This window comes from Anastrepha ludens, chromosome 2 (genome assembly GCF_028408465.1).
Source record: "Anastrepha ludens isolate Willacy chromosome 2, idAnaLude1.1, whole genome shotgun sequence".
Classification (NCBI taxonomy): Eukaryota; Metazoa; Arthropoda; class Insecta; order Diptera; family Tephritidae; genus Anastrepha; species Anastrepha ludens.
Window position 1 is genome coordinate 68,917,115 of NC_071498.1, and position 25,742 is coordinate 68,942,856.

The 25,742-nt window shown below is 35.4% G+C and overlaps 1 protein-coding gene across 7 annotated transcripts in view; it reads right to left on the reverse strand.

The window, feature by feature from the left end:
- The window catches only part of LOC128871753 (uncharacterized), an 84,788-nt gene that overhangs the window by 49,755 nt on the left and 9,291 nt on the right, over positions 1-25,742 (reverse strand). For 2 of the 7 annotated variants that reach the window (XM_054113802.1, XM_054113801.1), the window contains exon 1: positions 13,397-14,776. The exons of the other annotated variants lie outside the window; for them this stretch is intronic. The gene's annotated coding sequence lies outside the window, so the exon portion shown is untranslated. Of the gene's footprint in view, positions 1-13,396; positions 14,777-25,742 lie in introns of those variants that run through there. 7 annotated transcript variants of the gene reach the window in all.

A 25,742-nucleotide genomic window follows, 5' to 3' on the forward strand; every position in this document is an offset into this window, starting at 1 on the left:
CTGAATCCTTTTGCAATTAGTCAATGTTATCCAGCATTGAGAGATCCCATCTCTGATAACCTCAGGTCTGGGTCGGGGTCAAAGAGCTAGATCCGTGGTGGACTCCCTTCATTTCTTTACTAAACTTCTTCTTCTTGATTGGTGGGATAACCGCTTACGGGATTTGGTCTAGTTTAACAAAGCCCGCCTGGACACACCAAGTCCTTCTCCACCTGATATTTCCTATGCAGAGGAGGCCTTCCGCTTTCTCTGCTACCTCCAGATGGCACCGCATCGAATTCTATTCACAGCCGGAGCGTTTGTATCCATTCGGACCACATGACTGCGCTATGACTATGTTGTCGTAAAGCTCATACAGCTCCTTCCATCACTTGCGATATTCGCTGTGCAAAAATATTCTGCAAAGTTTTTCTCTCAAGCCCTCTAAGGGACGCTTCGTCGGATGTTGTCATCGTCCAAGCTTCTGCGCCATTCGTTCGGACGAAAAGTTGAACTATTACATTTCAAAAGTCTCCATGTTAGCACTTCAATTGAGAGTCACGCGCTGAGTCTGGTAATCGCACAGACCTGCCGATGACAGTATTCCCTATACATATTCATTGGTTTATTGGGCAAATACAATCCGATTTACTCCCAATTACTGACTCGTCGAAGGAGTTGTATTGGGTTACCGGTTATAATAGAAGGATATATTGTAACTATTGGTCCAAAAGTTGTGGTAAGTTAGTATCGGAAATTTAACAATAAGGCTTAATTCATATATCTTAAGAACATTATTCGGTAGGTGTTGAAATTTTTTGTCAGGTTAATTTTTTTTGGATTTCTGAAGTGTTTTTATAAAAGGAGTTTTTGCTTTATTTGGGATATGTACATTAACCCTAAAACACAATTTTATTTATTTAATTGTATTATCGACCCTCGCAATAGTCTTCCTTTATCTCCATACAATGAATCCAACGCTGCTCTCACAATTGGAAGCACCCTAGATAATCCTCCGAAGTTAACTCGTTCAGCACCGTGGTAACAACCATCTCGACTTCCTATACGCCGCTATGCTAAGCACTATTGAGATGTTACTTAATTTCGAGGAATAAGAAAAGTTCGTACGAGTCGTTAACTACTACTTGGCTACTTGGCCACTCCCCATCATTTTTCGTCACTTTTTGACTTTTGTTACTCGGGGAGTTGATAAAGTGAAAAGATTTTTAAGTTCGTAAATTGTATTTCTTTCTTAGAGGAGTTTTATTTTCTTTTTATATTAGAACATTTAATCATTTGTTATAGAAAAATCAAACGCTCATAAATTACAGTTATATCGGATGCAAGCGAATTTATTGTTGGGATTGCACTAAACAGCACTAAATTAATGCCATTACATATCAAATTATTTCACACTTTGTGCAGAATAACGGCCTGTACTTATTGACTTGCTTTTCCAAATTTCCATCATCAAGCAATTATTTCAACTATAAAGGTCTTTTTCAGCTATCAACCAATTCTGGGAACACTTAATACTCTCTGTGGTCAACTTTTTTGTATGAATAACACTTATTTATATATTGTTACGTACAATCAGCATTTCAATCAGGTTACAGCTATTAATCCACTTAAATATTCTTTTTACAGCTCACAAATGAGAGCGTAGACAAAAATTTACCACAATGGAGTCATAAAATCTGTAGTGAATTTGCAATTTCAGATACCCGCAAATCCCCCTGCGGCAATAAAAATTAAGTATGTATATGTATTATTCGTACATGGTCACACATGGCGTATACGTGATTCCCAAACCAACTCAAAGAAGTCAACTAATAAATTTTAAGGAAAAATGTATCCATTTAGTTGTAGGTACGGAGAATGCGTGTATTATATTTATATACGTAGATACATACCACCATACAAACTACATTTATTGTATACATTTCGGGTCTGACAATCCATAGACAAATATTATATATGTGCATGTGAGTAACACTAAAATGGCTGTGTCTGTTAGGGATTGTCGCTTTATAGTAGTATAAAGTTTTGAGGTCTTTGCAGGCTAAGCCGGAAGTATAAGTGTGCTGAGTCAGTACCTGACCGTCTGTGTGAATATGGGATTATAAGAAGAGTCCGTAAGAGAAAATTTTGCATGGATATCACAGTAGAAGCACTAAAAAGTCGAATTACCGGGTGGCCCACACAAAATAGAGAATCGTGGAAAGGTTAGTTGAGGAGTACGCATAACGGAGCACCTGATTTTTCTTGGCTAATATCTTCTATTGTGTTTATATCAAGTATTTCCTAGGTGAAAAATAGATGTTTGAACACACCAGCAAACAGTCTTATTTTTCTCCGGTATTAGAATAATCCATTTGTAGGACAACATCAAGACGCACGCCACAAATAGGAGGCGGAGCTCGGCCAAACTCCTAACAGAAGTGTACGCGCCAATTATTTATTTTTTATTAGAACAATTGGCGATTTCAACTTCGACCTAGAGGTCTTTTGTGCATCAGGGGTATTACAATAGGCGTTTACTTTAACGTATAAACATGTTTTTCCTATAGAATATTTTCACCATGAGCTTAACTCTATTTTTTTATTTTAAACTTATTCATATTTTTCAGTTTTAAATATAAAATAAATGTCCATCTGTAAGTATGCAGGAAGTTGCGTTTTTGTTTCTCATTTTATTTGCTAAGCAGAACGCTGTATCTCACGAAGGCCTTAAGACATGGTAAATTTAAGGCGCACACTGCAAGCATACTACAGGTATGCGTTGCAACTAATGCAGTCTCAAGCTCTTCTAAAAAGAGTGACTCATCCCAAAAGTGTCCCAAGCCACAAGGCGCAATCATTTTGTCCGAAGGTGTATAGCCATATCACACTCATGTACGCCCACAAACCGTATGAGCTATAAAGCTCAAACAAGTCAATAAGCCGATAAAGGATCTCGCCAAGAAATTTCAGTAACATTTGATCCATCATTGGTTGCCCTACTCCCTCTAACGCTAAACAATCACTCAGTCCTCCAGTGGCTGCTGGTCATATAACGTTTGATGTATTTAAGAATTTCCTGTTCGGAAAGATGTGTGGTATATCAGAACCTAAATACCAACTTACAACCTGTAGAAATATATATTAATCTGCGCATATGTACCCATATATACACATACATGCAAACAAACAATTGTATATGTATTTGTTTTTGGTGAATTGTAACACCAAAGCGGTCCCTTCCCTTTCTTTGCGAAAGAGCAAATGGCAAAGACAAAATATTATATTACCAGACAGACGGCTGCAAGATAAAAGCGTACGTGTGTATGTAGATATGTTGCCCAATGAGACCTAAATTCCAAAGTGACACTTTTACACTACTTAGAGAGTTGGCATGCGAATACGAGAGTTCCCGGCAATGTACGACCTTTCGGCACGCAAGCAGAAATTTTGTAACAATTTTATTGCTTTTAGCCAAAGGCTTGGGCTTTTCACTTTACTAATATATACATGAATGCCTATAATATCACATAAGCCACCGAACGAGGCAGAAATCATAGAAGCATTTGATCAGCTACAGTTACTGAAGATGTACACGCACACACGTACATGCATATTCGAGCATATATAGTATGCTTATATGTGTTTTGCACTAGCTCAACAATACTACTAATGTTCAAATCGCATAGCGTAACGAGTTAATGTGAGCGTAATGACGTAGGGTGTGAGAGAGGCGAAACCAAAACAAACACTCGTCCACCCAGCAACAAACACACCACGAAACCTTGTCAAGGACAAACGAGAAGTATTGTTATTGTTGTGGTTGCATGCATTCGTCGTATTTAGCTGGCTCATCAGCTGTCTATGCGACGTTTGTGTTGTCATCTCATAGTCATAGTCAACAGAACATACCAATCTAGAGCAGAGAGAGTATAAGCTGCTATGGAGAGCAGCATATGAGAAGAGAGAACTATGTTGAGTCGCAGCGTTTGCGCAAATAAATAACGATAATAATAGTCGAGAAATGTGAATGAAAACCAAAAGTTACAGCAGCTGATAACAGGAGCTGTTAGAGTGGCTACGTGGATAGGAATATGAGTGTAAATAAAAGTTGGTATCTGCGGGCAGAGTTGCCTTAGGCATTGAAATTCACCAAGTGAGATAAGAAAAAGGAAAACTTTTAAGGCAATAAAATTGTAATGGAATGAAAATTGTACTGTGGGTGATTAAACTGAGTGGCAGCAATGCAAGAAAAGTGGTCGCTCTAACAGAGAACTATTTTATTCAAAAATGTAGATGTACGAAAGTCATTCTAACTTTTTTTTTCATTTATTAAAATGTCGATATTTTTTAAACATTTTTTAAACAAACTTTAAAATCTAACATCTAAAAAACAGTTAAGTTTTGGATATCATGTCGTATAACCAAATTAATGAGAAATGACACAAACAATTACGTTTTTAAATATCTGGGTAAACCTGTCGATAAATATTTAATAGAACAAACTGTTTAATTAATAAATGAAAAAGGAAATGTTTGATAAAGATAACTTAGAACCCAGGCTCACCATCAACTTGCCTTTAATGGGTCAAAGGTAGTCAGAGTCATAAAAAAATTAGTACTTTTGATAGTTTTTTCGACAGAAATTTGCTTTGTTTTATGACTTAGTTAATAGTGTTTCATCTTGGCTTCACCAAATTTAAAATGAAAGCAACTATTTTGGATGAAGTTCGATCAAGTGCTTTCTTTAAGATGCCAATACGCTATTGAATTACAGTGGTCATCAACTTTAGAAGCATATATTTTTTTTTGGTGGGTGAGATAGGGTTCAAAATGCCTTCGCACTTACAGCGACCGTCATCTACTGCATCGTGTGGTGTGGCCGCTAAAACGATCCCTCCTCTCCTTCTGGAGAGACACCCTTCCCGGAACTGCTTTCTATATTACTTCGGGAGGGCTCAGAATGGCATCCATAAAGGACCAATTCTATTCACCCACGTCTGGGTCCACCATATTTGTAGCCAGCTTCCATGCTATAGGCTAGTTTTCTTGAGTCCCTATCTGTGCGGCTTCGCTTTGTTGCACTGTATCGAGGTCAATATTTTTTTTCGTAGTACGTTCTCGATGTATTTCTTTACCGCGTTCCAACTGTCCCTGCGCTCGAGCATTTTGCTGATTATGTTGCTCGTTGCAATGTCGCCAATCTGCTCCCTCAGAGCATTTCTTTCATCTGTTACAACTAAAAAACGTGTTCAGCATCGCTCAGAGCTTAGCAGTATATGCACTTGGAATTGGTTACTTTGCCCCCGCAGCATGGTTTGGCATCTCCGTTTTGATGTCGTGTCCTTTCTTGGAGTCCAACGCATCCATTCGTTCCCGCACCATGAGGTCGACGGGTATCCGCCCGCTGATCACAATAATTGCTGCACCTGAGACCGTGCGGTAGGCTAAGGCAACTCTGAATGCCGCTGTTCATAGCACAGCCTCCAGTGCTTTGCGCTTGGCTTTACAGTTTAGCACAATTCCCCATACTTCGCTGCCGTACAGGAGAATTGAGCTTGTGGCCGCCATAATTAGCTTTCTTTTGCTCTGTGTTGGCCCACCGATGTTTGTCATTAATCTACTTAGCATACCCGTGACCTTTGTTGCTTTGGTAACCGCATGCCGTATCTGGGCCTACTGCACTACTTTTTGGGTACCTAAGTACGTGTCGCCTATTTGAAAGAGAAGAAATAGAACAGTTAGCTCAAAGACTAGCTTTCCCCACTCCTACCATAAAAATCTTGCCTACAGAAATACTTCGATGATTTTATAGAAGGTGTGTGCTAATTTTTAATCAAAATATGGAAGATATTGTTAAGGCTGTATCTCCAAGGCTTGTCACAGTCTCCCTTTCGAAGCAGTGAGACAGTTTTTTTTCTTCTTAAGGATTGTCTACACGAAATTAAATCGAAATGGAATAAAACTGATATTTTCAACTGTTTTCTATTACATCTGAAAATGGCAGGGGACATAAAACATTTTTGTGGTGCATCTAGGAATCGAATGGCCGCTTTCGCTTGACTTGAAGTAATGTGGAATTACAGATGGATGCTCAGCACTGAGGCAAATGCAAAAATATCCATAACACAAACAAATCACTTAATAATAAGAATACGTGTTGTATTATTTCCAATACGGAAATACGTGAGGAATGTGAAGTATGTAATTTGCCTTTTGAGGTTAATAGGGCCAATTGGTGAGGCGTGATGTACCTTAAACAGAAAAGCAGCTGGCCCCTATTTGGGCAAACTTGTGCGCAAATTTGTAGAAAATGAGACGGAGCCTGATACAATATGTATACACGTACATACATACCTACATATTTACCAATATATGTATATAGACAGAACCTTAAAGGACACAAATAAAATGAGTGCAAAAACTGAAAGTACAACGGAGCAGAAATACGAAGTTCAACGAAGGCGAGAAGGTAAAATCGGTCGGAATTGATAAGTAGAAATGTTGTCGGAAATTGTTGCGTAGGCGTAAAGAGAGTTCCAACATAAAAGCGAACGATACATAAACAACAACAGCAATGTGAAGAAGAAAGCAACAAAATAGGAATACCTTTGACAGGAACAAAATGGAAAGAAACCCCAACTAAAAAACAGGAGTCGTTACAGGGACTCACTTGATAACATTGAACTCAAATTGGAAAGGCAAGTGAATGGGCTAAGGAGAAGATTAAAGTACCCATTCTTTATAGCAGCGCATGGACGACAAGTCGACTTATTGCCAACGGCAAGTTAGAAATGCCAAGGTTATTAAGTTTTCCAGCTGTAGGGAAGTACTTTAAGTGTAGCTAACTAATACATATTTACATACTTACATATTAATGTGCAGGTGTGTACATAAATTTATGTTGCATGAGCAAGAACTTGAAGCAAAGTATAGAAGTGTAAGGATTTGGAGGACTCTGCAAAATTTAATTAAGAGTACTGAATACTTTTTCTTCAAAGTGAGGACAATTAATTTTCCCCCGGTTTTAATTACTTTATTTCGTGCCTTTTTTTCCTTTTTCTTCTAGCACAATGTTACTAATTGTAATAAATGGCAAAAGTTAAATTTCATAAAAGCTAAAAGTCATGCAGCTGAAGAGCCAGTATTGAGGTAGTGAGCCACAAGTAACTCTAATGTAAATATGAATAAACAGACATTTTTCTTTTTATGTTTTTTTCACAGGTGTCACATAGGGACATAAATTTTCGAGACACTCTCCAATTATCAAGCGTGCACAACCATATAAAGGGCGGATGACTAGTTTTTGGCCCTTGTTTTGAAAGTAATTCGGGTTGGGTTCCTGAATTTTCCAGGGATTTTCAAAGCACTTACAAAATTTGTTTTTTATAGATTTTATATAAATATTGATATGCAACGTATTTCAGTTTAATATAATGATATTCTAAATTAGAAGAAAATCAAATACCAACTTACGATACGTAGAACCAACGCACTAAACAGCGATATTTTGATAGTCGTTTTTTTTCCTTTGGAACAAATTGCACCAAAAGGTGTTTGCGTGCTGCCTCGGCCACTATTTGAGGTGGAAAGTAAAGCTGCGATCAGAACAGATAGTTCAAGGTGTCTCTGAAGAAAATTGTCATTAGTAAAGGGCACACTTGGCATGAACTCTGTAGCAAAATGTCCGAATTATTGCCTTGATTGAGAGTAAGACTGGGTCTGGTAAGGTGGTAATTTACTACTTCTTAAACATATGCTAATAATGAATCAAATGTGATTAAACTTGAAATCTTAGCTCGTATATAAAATGAAGTATAAATTCATTTCCATTAAAGGTGGTTTCCTCCGATTTTCGCATATAATGGATGAGCTCAGTTTTTTCCCAAATATAATTTTAAACTTGAATAAATCTTAATATGTATGTATGTACTCAAAATTCATAAGCAAAATTCGGAAGCAAATTATCAAGTTGTTGGTTAATATTTGCTTTCTAAACACATCACTGCCTCAAAAATCGCGTGGATTTGAACAGAAATGCACAAAAAACAAATTAAATAGCCGTTTTTTTTGTTTTGTGTTCATTACCATAGAGTGGGTTTTTTTATTTATTCTATACATGCAAGAAAAACAATTCGGATATAGTTTTTTAATTAATTTTGCACACCTATGTTGTTTGGATATTGCACTGTGATTTGTTTGATAATATTTTGCTTTCGCAGGTTTTGGGTACGAAGGTCTGCTCTGATTTGCTAAAAAAGATTAATGCATATTTAACGCATTTTTTTATGAAATACTAATAAAAAACTAAACAAATTATTATATATTAGAACTAATAAAAAATTACACAGAAACAAGAGAAATTTTATTAAATTTCGGCGCTATTTTACACGAACTTACGAGTCATATGGAGGTTGATATTCTGACGAAGTAAAACCTGAAATAGTTATTCCGAGGGGTACCATACAACAAAATTTTAACTTTAAATAAAGTTTTAGAACGGTAATTCGTAAAAAATGATAACGAGGGAATCGAAGAGGCCAGTAACTATTAAAGGTCTCGTGGTTGGTGTATTTGGACCGCGACTAAGATATCGTAAAACGAATGTCTATCTTTCAAGCAGAAATATATGCAATAATGAAGTATTAATATCAAGGACAGCTATCGAAACCCGAACATTGCAATCTTATCGGATAGCCAAGTTGCTATTAAGGTCCTCTGATCTTATGAAGTAACCTCAAAGTTGGTGATGGGATGTCTTAATAAGTTGAACAGAATAGGTAAGAGAAATCAAGTAGGTACCTGGTCACATTAGTATTAAAGAAAGACAAAAGATTTCCGAAAAACTCGCATAAAAATTCCCTTATTAATCGTAAGTTGAGAACAATCTAACAAGTTGAGAACATGAACTTATACAAAAATTGTTCACAGGAATTCTGTAACCTGAATTATCACCTGAATAAACTAGGAGTTTCTTCATTCGAGAGCTGCGAATTCTGCAGAATAGAGCACGTCAGACACATACTTGAGTAATGCACTGCACTGATGCACAAAGACAATGGATTCCTGAGAGAGCATGCGATAATGGGCAGCGAGATGAATACCAAGGACTTTGCATTGGTTGGTAATATTAAAGAACATTCCATAAGCCCTTGGGGAGAGCACAGTAGATCTTAAGGTCACAATGATCTTATCGTAACAACCATTCGTCCCTAATAATAATAAGGCATCTAAAGCTAGATAAGAGTTTATATACAGGACGTTCTGTACTGCATATGAAGTCAAAGTAGTCACGAACAAAAATGTTCAGCCTACCAAGCAATTCTTAAAGCTCTTAAAAAAAATATAACGTAGCGATTTATTGTCACCACACTAAGTTTTGAATCACTGTGAATGCTGTCCGAATGCTGCCGATTACTGTTAAATAGAATGTTTACTTCAAACGGAGAATCACTCTTGCTAATAAGTGTTACTATGGGCTAAGTAAGCAATTGAGTAGTCGAGCCCTCTCTCGCATGACCAAACTGACACTTTACAAGACGCTCATCATACCCGTGTTGCTTTATGGCGCAGAGGCATGGGTAGTGTCACAAAGCGATGCAGCCGCTCTTGGGGTGTTCGAGAGAAAAGTTCTTCGTAAGATCTTCGGTCCTGTGCGCGTTGGCGAAGACTACCGTTCAAGAATGAACCACGAGCTGTATGAGCTCTACGCCGACATTGACGTAGCTCAACGCATCGCCATCCAACGCCTGCGATGGCTAGGGCATGTCGTGCGTATGGATGAAGAAGCTCCAGCAAAGAAGGTATTCGAGGGCGAAGTCCAAGGGAGCCGACGCAGAGGAAGACCATTGCTCCGGTGGAAAGACCAGGTGGAGGAAACTCTATGCTCGCTTGGTGTACAGAATTGGAGAAGGCGCGCGCGGAGCAGAGGCGCCTGGAGAGAGCTAGTGAGGTCGGCCGTAACTCGGTAACGGGTTGTTATGGCCACCTAAGTAAGAATGTTTACTGACTGTAAGAGCCACAAAATATAATACAAATATTAAGTTTTTTATCCCTCACAAGTTTATGTCAAATATTTTGAGTATGCGTCAGCCTCCTTTTTTGTACAGTGCGACAGCCAACATCGGTGTTGAGTGAAACAAATTGCAAGCAATGGTTGTGGTGTCAATAATAGTAGGTTACTGTTTTTTTCTGAGTTCAGCTGAAACAAGGAAGTTATCCTTAAATGTAATTAGATTTTCTTTGAAAAATATTCTCAGAAAATGCTTATATAAGGCCTGTTGGGCATGAAGAATTCATTTCTAAGGGTTTAACTTTCATTTTATTTTTTTATGCTAGATGGCGCAGTAGTTCAATTTTATTGAATTTTATTAATTTTTCTCCAAGTTAATTAAAATTTTTCAGTCGTGATGTTATATTTCATTTCTGAGGTGGCATGTAATGCTCGTCAATTCATTTCAATTTAAAAAAAGGGGTGGATTGTAAGAGAAACTACTGAGATTACAGTTATTGTTGCAAGAAATTGTGGGAGTAAGTGAAATTATTGAAAAAAGAATATCACTTGTAATTGATTTCACTCAATGCCGAGCCAACAAGTTTCATTTTGTTGCATAGTTTAATGAATTAGTTGTAGAAATTCTTAAAAATGTAAAAAACCACCTTTTAAGGAAATTCAATGTAAATTTTTTCGGACAAAAGTACTAATTTATATCTGGCTGTTGGTGCACCTCAGGTTGAGCTACAAATTTCAAGATGAAAAAATTCTAACATTAATCGCAAGTTTTAGAAGGTATAGGCCAAATATTTCAAAAAGCTATGAATAAGGAACAAAAATATTGGTAAAAACATAATTTATAAGCAAACTGGCAATCTTCTCAAAGCGAGGAGTTTCAGATAAGCTTCCAATAATAATTTGGAGTATTAAAGCAATGGTTAGCCAAATGCGTGAAAGTCAAAATAATGATTTCCATAATTCAAAATAATTTCTTTTATTTAGTAAAAAAGTTTTTCAAAAACTAACTGGAAGATTAATTTTTTTTGTTTCTTTTTTTTTGTTTTTTGCCACCCTGCACAACAAAACCTTTTCTTACGCGGAAGATATATTCTTTGGAAAGCCGTGTAAAAAATTCTTGTGACATATGGTAAATTTTGGTATGTGTCCCACAATAGTAAAAAAAATAGAGTTATTCCGTTTAAAATAATATAACACAAAAATAAAAAAACAAAACCAAAAACACTCCAAACACAGCTTTCAGGAAAGCATTTCTACATTTGCAGTTTATATCCTTAATTAATATATTTAAAAAAATGAAATGTGATTCAGTACTTTGTATGACTACGTCGAGCATCTATAACACCTTGCAGTCTGCTAATGCTCAATTTTTGAACATTATAGTACTGGGGCGCCTTTTGCCATTCCTCGAAAATAACGTTTTTGAGCTCTACTTGACTTTTTGGGTGTGTTTTGCAACTTTTTTCTTTAAATATTCCCAAAATTTTCTATTGGATTAACAACCGAGCTTTGGGCTGATGTATCCAATACTTAACTGCAATACTATACCGCAATTCTGACCATATGAGCTTTATCTTTTGGATCGTTGCCCTATAGAATTTAAACCAAATATTGTCGTCCATCCATCTTAACTTCTACAAGCACCAAATCACCCATTTAACTGTCCATGTAATATTCCGTCTTCCAGTGCCTTTAATGGCTGCTTTTACAATCTATTTGGCCCATCGTTGTAATACAGCATGCTTTGAGTCCCATCGCAGAATATCACATCATCCCAGCAGCTACCTAGTTGAGATAGATAGGTTTTAACGACCACCACTTTTCATTATGCTGTGCAGAGAGGAAAGGCTTCTTTCGAGCAAATCGCGAAGTATAATTGTGCTTTTGCAAAACATGACTGTTTCGACACCTCACTCATCTCTAAGATCATTAGCAAGATTTCTCTTCGAAATTTGAGGGTTTTTAGTTACTTTTCTTTTTGCAAAATAAGTTCGACGCGGTCAGATATTTTCCGTGGATTTCCATTTGCATATTTTTGCCTCCAGCCTACTTTCATTTTATGCACGATTTATTATGTTATTAATAGTTTGTCGAGTAAAATATAAGATTTCTGATAACTGTTGCATGCTTTTTCATGTTGCAAACATTTTTGCGTTCTTTATACTTTATGTAAGATTAAATATTTTGATCAAAGAATCACTGCACGAGCACTTTATGACGGCAAACGATGCCGAAAATAGATATGTAAAATCACTTTCTTGACAGCTGAGAGCAACATTTATTCTATTTTTGAATTTTTGTGCCTGTTGGTTTTGGTGGATTCAAAAATTTTACCGTTACGATGTACTGTTACCTAAGTAAGTTAATGAAATAGTTTTGAAAGACTGCAAATTCTATAAGAAGCGATGGTTTTAGTTGAAGAAGTGGAATATCTTAGAATGTCAAAACATTTTTCTGGCAAACTGGATGTTAGAAATGGTCAACTGTTGGTTTTTACAATGTTACAATGCTTGATATGCAGCTACTCAAGACCCAAACAGGTTACGTTAGAATTTGAATGCACGGTCTACGTATGTGTAAGTCAGAATCATGAGTAAGAAAAGGTTGTTCCAGTTGGACTTGGTTTCTAAAATATACTTATTGGATCGTTTCAGGGAATATATTTGCGTATTAAAAGAAAAAACTTTATTTCATAAGACACTCTTACAGGAGTTATGTTTTACTTAGAATTAATTTTTTTTGTTTGTTTTTTGGGATTCATGCATTCGGGTAAAAATCTTTTTGGTGAACTGGTGGTATTTCCGTGTTTGTTGGGTGTATAAAAAAATTATTAAATTATTTATAAAGTATATAATTATTCGTAAAGAAATGTATTTACGTTTGTAAGCTTTTTTTTAAACAATTTATTTATTTATTAAATTTGCATTTGTAACCTCAAAATTACTTTTAGAAACTGACAACTAAATTAAACTAGCCTTATGCCTTAAATTTTGTCTGATTACTTTAGGTAAATTTACATTCCTTAAGCCAAAGGAAATCAGTAGGTATTTCGAGTGGCATCATGTCATATCGTGCTGTTTTGGGCTGGATGTATTTTCATGATTCAAACTTGCCACCATACTTTTCTAAACGTCTGAATTTCCTATTGACGTGCCTTCTTCCCAATCACTTCTTTCCACCTCAACCTTTCATAAAATGCAATAGAACGCGTCCATTTAGTAATCACATGCCTATGCTTTCACTATATAAATTAAAAATAACGTATGTTTGATTCTGTGTAAAAAATGCCTTATAGTTTTTATAGGTTATTTATTTTATTTTTTTTTACAAAAATTTCTGCAAAACTTTTGAATTTAACTCTAGCACAGATGATCTCCGGCATTTTAGAAATTTAAAAGTACTTACATTGTTTATGCTGGAATTGTTGTTGAACTCGTTTGTTTGGTTAGTTGTTGTCTTTCGGCCACGTTAGTAAGTATTTGGTGGCAATTATTGCAATAATAATTAATTTTATTGTTTACTTTAATTGCCTATTTCAAAATAACTCATACGCCCTGTCCGCCAAAGAGCTGTTTAATATGCCGATTTTTTTCCAGATAAATAGATGTACTAGTATTGCAGTGAATATTTTTATTTTACGTCCAAAGCACCACACTTTAAAATCAATTTTTTTTCCAATATCTCATAGACATAAATAAACTTCGTATTCACATAATTTTCGAATATTCCGCGTGGTATACACAACACACCGGAGCAACAAATTTTAACACTATAATTGACTTAGATTTGGTGAGTAATGTTTACGCACAGTAATTTACTCACTTTCCAATAGTTACTATTTTTTTTTTGTGTCAATGCTTAGAGTAATTACACACGATTTCAATTTTTCTCAAAAACATCATCGAATATTTTCTAAAAATTTATATACAAGTACATACGAGTACGAATATGCTTCTGAAGTGTGGGGAGACGTCTGCTTTGGTGTTAGATTATTGGATTTTTTGTTTACTTATTTGAGTTTCGTGCACAAAATTTACAATAACAACAACATCAACAACGCTAAGAGCGATACAATTTCATACAAATATCTGGAATGGGCGCTTACAAGTGATACGGTCAGTTTTGCCACACAAGGGGTAGGTTGCAAATATTTATATATATACTGTGAGGAACGCAATAGCGTGCACAATACGGCTACTTGGAAGCGACCGTTAAGAACGACAGCGAGGATGATGACAACGACAACGACAGCAACTACGACTGAACAGCAGGCAATGAAAGCTCAAACGTTACTGCGTCGTTTGGCGTCAAACGAAAATTAGTAGAACGGCTGAAATTTATGTAACCACTGAACACAAAAAGGACCAACAATTTTATTTCAATAGTTTTAATTTTCACCAACTGTAAGATAATTTCACTAATAGTTTTCGCACACCATTACAAAACCCTGTTGTCTGCAAGACAATTTATTTTGTTAACGATTTTGCACTTCAAAATAAATAATTGCAATTTTTTCGATATCACTTTCGCATCACTATTCAATTGCTTTGCATTAACATGAAAATTCATTCCCCTTTAAATAAGTTTTTGTGTTAATTTTTATTTAAGTAGCTACTTCATTTCATTTGACTTTTTTATTGCCAGCTCCTTATTTCTTACTTTTTTATTAATCAACAATTTGTTTTTTTGCTTAAGTTTTTCAACAAAGTAAGTATATACCTACTGTGGTATGTATGTATATATGTATTCGCTTGTCTTGTATTTCAAAATTTGTACCGTCATCCGCAACCGTCTCAAACTGACTGTCAATGGTATGTGTATTTTCGGGGCCTACGAGTGCGCACCTACAAATGTTACAGTTACACTGCTTCTGCTTATCGCTTGCTCTCAATAGATATTAATGTATGTGTGTGTGTTTCTGTGTATGCATGTGCACATTCATTTATATGTGTGCGTTGCGCTCAAGCTCTCACCTACTTTTAGGCGTGCGAGCGCACTCTGTGTAGCTCTACTCATGAGTAGAGAAGAAATTGTTAAATTCATTTTAGTTACTAACTTTTTTGCAAATACTTCCTAAAAAATAATTCAAATATAAATAAACCTATATACATATGTAGGTATACACTTACATGAATTGCTGTGAGTGTATATTCGTACTTTAAGTAGAGCTCTTCGAATGCGAAAACCCGCCATAAAGTATAATAGTTACAGTTACTTGCTCTACATTCTTCGATAAAACACTTATTTTCTTATATAAATAAAGTTAGGATTGTTGAGATCTAAGCACGACTGAATTAAAAATTCGAAGCACATGTCTCATTAAAAAACTGGATCGTTTTGCTACGAGAGATGGACACCTCAGGAATGAGAGGCAAATTCAAGGTTCTCCCAGACATTCATGGCCAACTGCGGATCAGCGGTTACCCCACAGGGACCAGAGCCAATAATCGGAATCAGTTCTAAGGTAATCATGAATTGGATCATCGATTACGTATTCAATTTACATAAAGAGCGATGGTCCGGTCTTGAATGCTGCAGAACTGCAAAGTGTTTTGTGAAAATCTCGAACAGAAAACTGTCGAACTTTCTTCTAAAACTTGGAAGAAAAGACGTTTGATTGACGGCCGGTATTATTACAGGATTATTACCCAATTTGCCTATCTTGTTTAGAGAAACCAGATAGCACTGAGCATTTTATCTGTAAGAATGAGTAATATTCGTTCTCTCAAACTGGAGAATATTTTCAGGCTTGCGAAAGAACCTGAAAAATTCTCCCAGGACTAGCTATCTCTGTCTCTGTTTCGGAGTTACCATTCTCTTGCTTCTTGGCTCGCCTTTTTCAAATTTAATTTTTAGGCATTCCTCAGAAAGCAAAAGAAAGGAAATAGAAGCTTCAAAGATAAGGGCATTTTTTGGAAAAAAGTACACAACAAGTACAAAAATAAGCATTTGAACTAAGCGAACTATCGTTTGTTAAAGAAATGATTGGATTTCCCTCCAAAGTGTTTTCTAAAAGCCTCAATCATAATACTTTGCACATTGCTTTGTTGTTTTTGTTATTATTATGATTATAATTAGTGTTATTAATGGAATTGGTGTTATTGTTGTTATTACTATATACTTAATACGTTATTTGAAAATGCTGCTGAAGTAACAACCCATGGCCGGTTATAAGTCCGAGTCGTTCCGCTCGCATAGAACCGGCTCTCATACATTGACCTGAAAGGCAAAAACAAACAGTAAAATGTAGCTCAAAACTTCAAATTTGACTTCCTTGATGAGGATTAATAAAAAGTGTTAATATGAACGAAATCCACCAATAAATACGGTAAGACGGTATTTTTTACCATATTTTTAAAGCTGTTAAAACTACTAGAAAGCTCTAACTTGATATTTAAAGCCTTCAGAAAAAATTAAGTCCGATTTAATAAAGTTTTTGTTTTCAAAAATAGGGGGCACAGCCTACTTTTGAGCAAAAGTCTTTATATCAGACAGATGCGAACCTGCATTTAATGCCTGCTTTTGCTTTTTTATTTAAAGCGTTGTGCAATTGCAACTAGTATATACAGTATATATGTATGTATATATATTTTTTGTATTCAATTTAATATTATTAAAGGGGGCATTGATTGCCCATTTCTGCTTCAAAGTATTAATTTTCTAACAACTTCCAGAATTCTTCGTAACGCTCTTCCTTCCTATTTAATTTAGCTCAATACAAATTCTGCTCGTAATGCTCCTATTGAACGTTCTCTTCATTGTCTCATAACACGCACTAAATAATATTAATTAATAGTGGCAGTTAATTATTGAATATTATCGATGTATGAAAATTTATCTTCAAAAAATTGATGCCAAATGTGTCCTTTGATCACCAATACGAAAATTCAGGAAATTCGGAAAGCTTCTGAAAATTCAAAAATCAATGAATAACGCATTTTGATGTTGCCACCCTTGAAGTCCACATTCGTGCTAATAACAAAACTTTCCATGTCACGAATTTTAAATCGAGCCAATTCGTGACAATTTACACCACACTTCTATGAATAATAGAAAAAGTTCATCTCAAATTTCGGTCGCCCCTCAGCAGGCAATGACAAACCTACGAGTGTGTTTCTGAGATGAAAAATCTCCTCATAAAAATATTTACCGTTCGAAGTCGGCTTAAAACTGTAGGTCCCTCCATTTGTTGAAGAACATCAAACCAGACACCAGAAATAGGTGGAGGAACTCGGCCAAGCACCTAACAGAAGTGTACGGACCATTATTATTTTTTATTTATTTTATATACGGTTACAATTTCACATTTTCGGTAATCACACGAGGCAAGGCAAACAACTAGCTTTTTAGCTCTTTATACCAGTGAGAGTTATGAGAACACCGAGCTCGCAATTGAAAGAGTAAGCAATAACATAAGTAAATTGTTAAATATATAGATTTCCAAACTCAAAAAAAACCGATCGATGCCAATGACGTCATATCAATATTGTCGATTGATCGCGGTAAACGATGAAATTTAATAAACTTACTAGAAAAACATTTGTGTCTGCCAGCTATGAGTTTATTGCTAATCTTCCAACAAATGAATTATATTATTTTCAATTAAACTTAACCTGTTTTATTATAACAATAACGAATATAATTTTGAAAGTTTTAAAAATAAAAAAATTATTGTAAAAACTTAAAACTGATATAATACTTAGTTGTTCAATAAATTTTGCGGTTCGATAAAAGAAGACATTTTTGTTGTTATGTTGTTCAATCTGTCATTTCATTACTTGTTTACAGGATACTTACTACAATGGAAAAAATCAATTATCGGCAGTGATTGAACTTTTATTTTTGGGAGGCTTAAAAGCAACGGAAATTTGTGAACGAACGTTGAGCGTGTATAAGGGCTTTCAGTCATCACAAAGACGAAAGGTGGGTTGCCGGACAAGCTTTGAAAATGATCCACGTCAAGGACGACCAAAAACAACAGCAACACCAGAAATCATAGAAAAATACAGAATATCATATTGGAAAATCATCGAGAGACTGAAATATGGATGAGATATCACTATGGATGAAACTTAGGTATATCAAATCAAAACAAGAGGCTAAAGAGTGGTGTCAACCAGGTTCTTTGACTGCGAAACGAGTTCGTGGCCATAAATCGGCCAAGAAGGTTTTAGCATCAAGTTTTTGGAATGTTAAAGGAATTTTGTTTGTGGATTACTTGCAAACTGGTAAAATAATAAATTCTGAATATTATCGTAACCGTTTAGATCAGCTGAAGGAAAAAAATCGTGAAAAAGACCCAGTTTGCAAAAGAATACAAATCTTTTTCACCAGAACAATGCCGCAAGAGCATTTTGACAATGGCTAAAATCAATGAACTAAAGTTGGAAGTGTAAGAGCATCCACCATATTCACCAGATTTGCCTCCTAACGACTTCCATCCATCTGGAAAGCGTTTCTCATGACCTCAATGATGAGGTCATAACAGCTGTGGAAGCGTATTTTGCAGCGCTTCTGGATTCTGGCTTGAGGGATGGAATTCGTAAATTGGAATCTCGTTGAAACAAGTGTATTGATGCTCAAGGGGACTATACTGGACAATAAAATGCATTTCAAACCATAAAATTAGTGGTAAACAGTAAAATTACATATAAATATTCATACATACCTACATATATCATTTATTACTTTCAAATTGCCTTTCAATGGTTTTTGTATACCCTATAAAGAAATTATACGCTGACTTAGCGGCTTCTTTAGTAATCCTTTTTGACTCTTTATCCTGACCTTCAACTAAAAATAAGAGTTGCGCCTTGTTCACTCAACCAGTAGATCTATGGCGCCGCTTATTCGACAGAATTTCAAGTCCCTGATTTTATGGAATGATATATTTTAACACTGATATGATTGTCACCATGTAAACGGCACGTGAGAAGAGTACTCGTAAGCGAGAAACATTCATTCATTTGTTTACAAAAACCCATTCACTAAAGTATTATAGTACTTAAAATGGAGAACAATAGCTGATTAGCCAACAGTTGTGCATAGAATCGACATATGTAGCTATTTTTCTTACGGAAAATCCGAAAGTGGGAGTCAAGGCGTTTAAAAGTCATTATTACGACAAATCGACAATCTAAATAGAAAAACTTGATCGAGAAGAGTTACAGAATGGAGTTGCAATTATACTGAGGGAACATCTACAATCCTTTACAATCTATTCTATCTGCTATACCTTCTGAGTTGAAGTAGTAGTATGTAAGTGCCCAGAGATTAAAAATGAAGGGCCTGAATTCTCAACTACGAATATAGTCATCAAAGTTTCAACTAAGAGAATTTTTGGTGTGTGTCTGTTGTTTCACAAATAGGACACCTGCCTCTGAAGGGCAGATAGCTTTTATGAGAAGCTTTTTCAAGGCAGAAATACACAGAGAAGTTTGCCATTGCCTGCTGAGAGGCGACAGCTAATAAAAAAACTTTTTTATAATTTCATGTTTCGAACGCGAGGCAAACGAGTGGTAGTCAAACACAAACTGACTTGGCTAAGGCGTTCCTCAAAATATCAAAAATTGTAATATTTAGATCAGCTTAGGAGTATTTAGTCAAGTGAGCTACAGTTTTTTAGTTTATGGAGTTTAAGCAGAATCTTGCTACCAAAAGGCAGGTCATCTATTACCTGCAAGGTTTATTATAGCTAGAAGTAATCCTTAACTAGATAGTACGATAATAGTCCCTTCACCTTTGACGTTACCTTTGACGTTAGAAACTAAGCGAAATGTCTTTGGCAGATACCTCTAGGATAGAAGTTTTTGTCTGCCCAAGAAAGAACATTCACACAAAATGCAACCGAGTTGACCATTTACGTAACCAGTAAGACTTATTTAAAGCTCTTTCCACTAAAAGTGAAAAAGTGTAGCGAAAGACTCTAATTTTCCTGGGAACCCCCACAGTTTTCCAGCTTATGCTACGCTCTGATTTCACCCCCTCAATAGTGTAACATCTACTGGAGGACCAATTAAAGCCACAGAATAGTATCGATCTCACAAATATAATTGCTAACCCTCCCCTTACAAACCCAAACAAATGGGACCGTTGTTATCACACAAAATCCAGATAGAATCTAGATTTTTAAACAAATATGTATACGGAATTTTAACCAGACTTCATTTAAGTACTTCAGAGACTCTATTTTCTGCAGAAGTTTTAGGTTTCGATGAAGTACTGTCTGCCAATGGTGTGAACTAAGTAAAAATTGTTTCATAAGTCTTCTGAGAATTGCTTTCATGTGCCTTGGTCAAATAATAACTCGCTTAAGGTTAAATTAAAAGAAAGAGAAAAGCTATATGAAAAGAGACGAAATGGAAAGATATTCTGAAACTATGGCTGAAAATATTCTGTTATCATAGGACACCAGCAGTAGAATTTCAGAAATACATGTTAAATGCAGCTAATCTGTAGATATCAACATTTATCCGTTATTGCTGATGCCTACAACAACAGAAATATGTATGAGGTGCCTTTTTGCAGGTACTCATTAGAAATATACGGTCATATAGAAAGTATGAAATTCATCAATTCCAAATAGTCAATGCCGGGTTCAGCAGGCAAAGAAATAGGGGCGAAAAAGAATAGTAGAACGGGTATGGCCTCACTCGTATGCATGTACGCTTTCACTCTCAATTTTCATTGTTGCCAGAACAATGTTGTGTAAACAAATTCTTATATGCAGTAGTTGTAATTGTTTAGAAAACAGGCGCAAGAAATACTCGTAGACATATTTATGGAGGCGCTTGAAAGAGAGCTTGTATGTGAGAGCAGTATTAAAAAGGCAGCGGGCTTAAAAAAGTGGTCAGTGTGTTCATTTTTATAGGTGAAAACGAGAGAGAGAGAGAGAGCGAGCAAATGTCTAACGACGCAATTTCTTATGCCTTCAGCACCGAACCGTGGACCTCCTGAAAGTATGCTACACTAAGTATTTATATGTAGTTATAATTTTTAACAGAGGTGCCAATTGGTAAGGATTACTTTCACACACATGAATGCTCACCGATTGCTATATCTTATATGTGAAATTAATTTATTAATTTCTTTATTTCGTTTTTAATTTCCTTCATATAGTTTTTATTGATGTTTGTTGGAGAAGAGCACAGTGGAAGGAAATCTGTCAATGTCATAAAATACTTTTTTGGTGTTATAATAAATACTGATGAATTTCAAGTTCAATTTTTTCGCAATGACAGTCATGTTGGCAGCAGTATGTCACTATTACTATGGCAACCGGCGGAAATGACAATGACGAGAGCGTAAACATAAAACAAGCCTCTCAGTCATTCAGATGTTAGAATGAGTAAGTTTGATGACCGTCATTATTTGATTTTTATTTCTATGTTATTTTTTTGTTTTATTTTTGCCTCTATTCAGTGAGGGTTACACATGTTGTCTCTGCAGTAGCCACCACTTTCGTATCTAGCTCTCAATGTCATGTATTTGTTATGTATTTGTTTTGATTTCAAATGTGACGCTTTTAGGCTAACGGCGCTTTCTGAACCCCTCTCTTGCTATGCTGTTATACTGTCAACGCTTGAAAGCAACGAGAGATTGTCGAAATTTGCATTATCAGAGATATCTGAAATAATGGAATCTATGTAATACATAGTTGATTAGAAGCTTACGTCCATTCACACACACATACATATGTTTATATGTACGAATATATGCAGATTGCTTGTTGCCATGAGAGAAAAATGTTGCCAAAAAACTGATTTTGCATAGAATTCAAGTTGAAAATGAACTTAAATTTTTTATTTATAACTTCATTAGTTGAACACAAATACCTTACGGAGGTACAAATATAACGAACTTATTTCTCTACTTAATTATTAACTTTATTTGTGTCAATTTAAATTTAAAGAATAAATATATTTATTATATGTATGAATCAGTCCAATGTTCTCGATTATTTTATATATGACTAGTATATTTGCGGATTTGAAATTCAACTTAAATAAAACCTCACAGCTTTAGAAATACATTCGTTCAAAAAAGAGTTGTACCAATATTCCAACCTGTGTGAATTTCAATGGTTGTTTTCACAATCACTGTCTGATTTTGCAAATTTTTTTGCAGACTGCTTCGAGTCAAACGTCATAGTGGATGATGAGACTGTTTATACGTCCGTCAGTCTGGAATCTTTAGATTTTGGGTCTCTGTTCGTCTGTAAAGTGGATGGCATAAAAAACTTCTAGGGTCTAAAGACTTTTGTGAAAAGTGATATTGACGATAAATAGATAGTTAGGCCATCAAAGACAACAAGTCAAACAACTCTGCCTCACTCTTGACAATATAAGGGTGCGCCATATTTTATGTCGGTATGTAAACACTGAATAACTTTGTCATTTACCATCGATTGACTTCAACATACATGTTTACGATACGTCAATTCAGTACAATTTCAACCATGGATCGCATTACACCGAGACAACCGAAATCGACGCTATAAAACCAGAAATGCTTGACAAGGTAGTGACAAGCGCAGAAAAAAGATCGCAGTTTGTGATTGCAAATAAAGGTGGCCACTTGATTGATATTGTATTCAAAAAATAGTTTTAATAAATTGTAAATAACCAAACCAATAAAAATAACTCACTTATACAAATCAGAAGTTTCTTTTTCAAAGTTATTCAATGTTTCTATACCGACATAAAAGATGGCGCACCCTGTACTAAATTTTTCGGACATATCGGCGCCTTTCCAGATCACAGAATTTTTATTTTTTGAAACTTTTTCGGTGAAATTTACCATTTTGGTTCAAATTCCTAAGTTCTGTAATTTGACGGTCTTTGATCTAATTTTCTCAAGCAATATCAATTTCCTCTTTGCGTGCCTTTACATTTGATATTTAACCTATCTCTTTCTTCAGGTTTTTTTATTACCCAGTGAAAGATCGCTTCTGTTCACTCTATTTCTAAATCGGGTAGTGGGCACGAGCTTTTGTAGCAGGCAGTTAAAGAGACGTAACAAACCCTGTTGTTTCAGACGTTCTACTGTCACAAACTTAACCATTTTCTCTGAATAATGTATTGTATTTCTGAATTTAAATGTGGTTTTAAATTTTACACCATCTATGCAGATTACCCGAAAGCCTTTGATAGAGCATCACATGCAATTTTAATGCATACCATAAACCTGAATGTATCGGCTTCCGCTTTATTTTTTTGGCTTGGGTAAAATCTTATCTTTCGAAACAATGGCTATTTATTGAAATAGAGAATTTATAGCGCCCTCAAAAGTTCCACAAAGTAGTATTCTTGGGCCAATTTTATTTATTATTTTTATTGACATTTATTCCTTTTTCAAAACTTCGTACTTTTCACTTTATATACATAGAGTATTTGAAGATTTTTGGTAATATTACTTGTGAGACCGATTTGTCTTAAATAGGACCGCAAGGGGTCTTAAATAGGTCTATCGTGAGATACTCAAGTCATGTCATGAACTAAATAAATCGAAATGAAAATATCCACATAAGCCGTTATGGCCGAAGCAGCAGAGCCTTTGAATTGTACGCCTTTGTCGATACGCAGGCCTCAACACCTTGCATGACACAGTGACAGACTTTGAATAGTGTTTTTCTTGTCCATTTATTTCAATTTAAATCTTGTTGGTAAACGTTTTGTAAGAGCACCTGTTGTATTTCGAGGCTGATTCTCAAAGTCTTTGATTAGTTCAAATTATAGCACGTAAATATGTTGTCTATGAAGTTCATCGCAAGAGATAGAAAACGTTTCGAACCCCTTTTTATTTATTTACTTTATTTTAAAAATATACAGTACAAATTGCCTTACAGACAAGTCAAACATGTAAAGAAAAACAAGCCAAATTTGGCAACTAAAATATTACAATAGTAAGCAAAATAAATACAATATTAAGCAACTAAATTTAAATTTTTACAAAAGTAGATTTGATAACGCGAAATCAAATAGACTGGAATTGGAAAATAAATTATAGTCTCTAAGTGCCCGGGCAAAGCCCCCAAATTATTTAATTTAGTTATTACCCATAAAAAGAGGTAACATTGTGATGTTCCCCTTACATCTTATCCGTTCAAGTAGAACTGAACAGTCGACGATGCCATTAACAACACTGAAAATAAACAAATGTGAAAGAACTGTTCATCTCTTTTCTTGAGATTCTAGATTAATTAGCTTTAACCAAGAATTATGGAACGGTACAGAGGCCTCGAATCGTAGGCACCGTAATGCGGCAACTATCTGAACGATAATGAGATAGGATCATCTATGCTTTGCAATATCAACAAAATTTCCTTTCCCTAAAATCGAGACTATTTCAGTATAGTCAAAGTCAAAACTATCACCTGAAAAATGACTATACTTTGACTCACCCTCCTTGTTCCCATAAGTAGGCTTTCTGAGTGGTTTTAGATATGCATATATACTCGTAAGAATTTTTTGAGTAAGCTCTGGAGCACAGTTGGGAAAGCATTTGCCTCATTTGAGACGCCAGAGAGTTCAAGCTAAAGTCGGAGTATCGTTCATCATCAAACACTCATAATACAAAGAAAGCAAAAAGGAATTAAATATAACGAATATACCGACTGCCAGAATACGCTAGAAGCTCATTTAGTTGTTGGAGTAATCTTCATTCAATTGCAGAAACTTTGCAAACAATATTCAGCAATTATTAATTACATATATATATATATGTATATATATATAATTGGCGCGTACACCCTTTTTGGGTGTTTGGCCGAGCTCCTCCTCCTATTTGTGGTGTGCGTCTTGATGTTGTTCCACAAATGGAGGGGCCTACAGTTTCAAGCCGACTCTGAACGGCAGATATTTTTATGAGGAGCTTTTTCATGGCAGAAATACACTCAGAGGTTTGCCATTGCCTGCCGAGGGGCGACCGCTATTAGAAAAAACTTTTTCTTAATTTTTGATCTTTCACCGAGATTCGAACCTACGTTCTCTCTGTGAATTCCGTATGGTAGTCAGCACCAACCCATTCGGCTACGGCGGCTGCCATTATTAATTAATTGCACTAAATTGGGCCCTTTACTCTAGCATACATCCGTCATAGGTATACCCCCAATCATCCCTGCATTTATTTCTGCAAGTGAACAACCTACCCAGCTCAAGTGCTCGATTACTTCGATGGCTATGAAGATAGTACAGCACTTCTAAACGGCGTACATATGTATGTGAGAGTATATATACATTTTCACACACATTGTACGTATGCGTACAAATTTATGGCAAGTATTATATAATATATACTTATACATACATACATATATATCCAAATATGTAAGTTATACCTAAATACATACATTTTGGGCATATTCATAAAAAATTGCAAACTGCACTGTGTGGGCGGTATTAACATACCATAAATAAATAATCGTGATAGAGTAGATATTGTTTTCTTAGATTATCTTTCCTCTTATTATTATATGGGACCTTAAGTATGTATGTATATGTGTAAATGTATGACATTTAAATTAAATTAAGTTAGGCTAAATTAAGTCAAAATAAGTTAAGTTAAGCTTAGTTAAGTTGTGTTATATAAAGTTAAGTTAAGGTATGCTAATTTAGGTTATGTTAAGTCGAATTAAGTTAAGTCAAGCTTGGTAAAGTTATGTTGTAGGGCGATTGATTATCCGATTCATCCCATGTAAAGGAACATAGACGAAAAAAATTGTTGCCTTGCTTTACAAGATATCAGTTTTGTC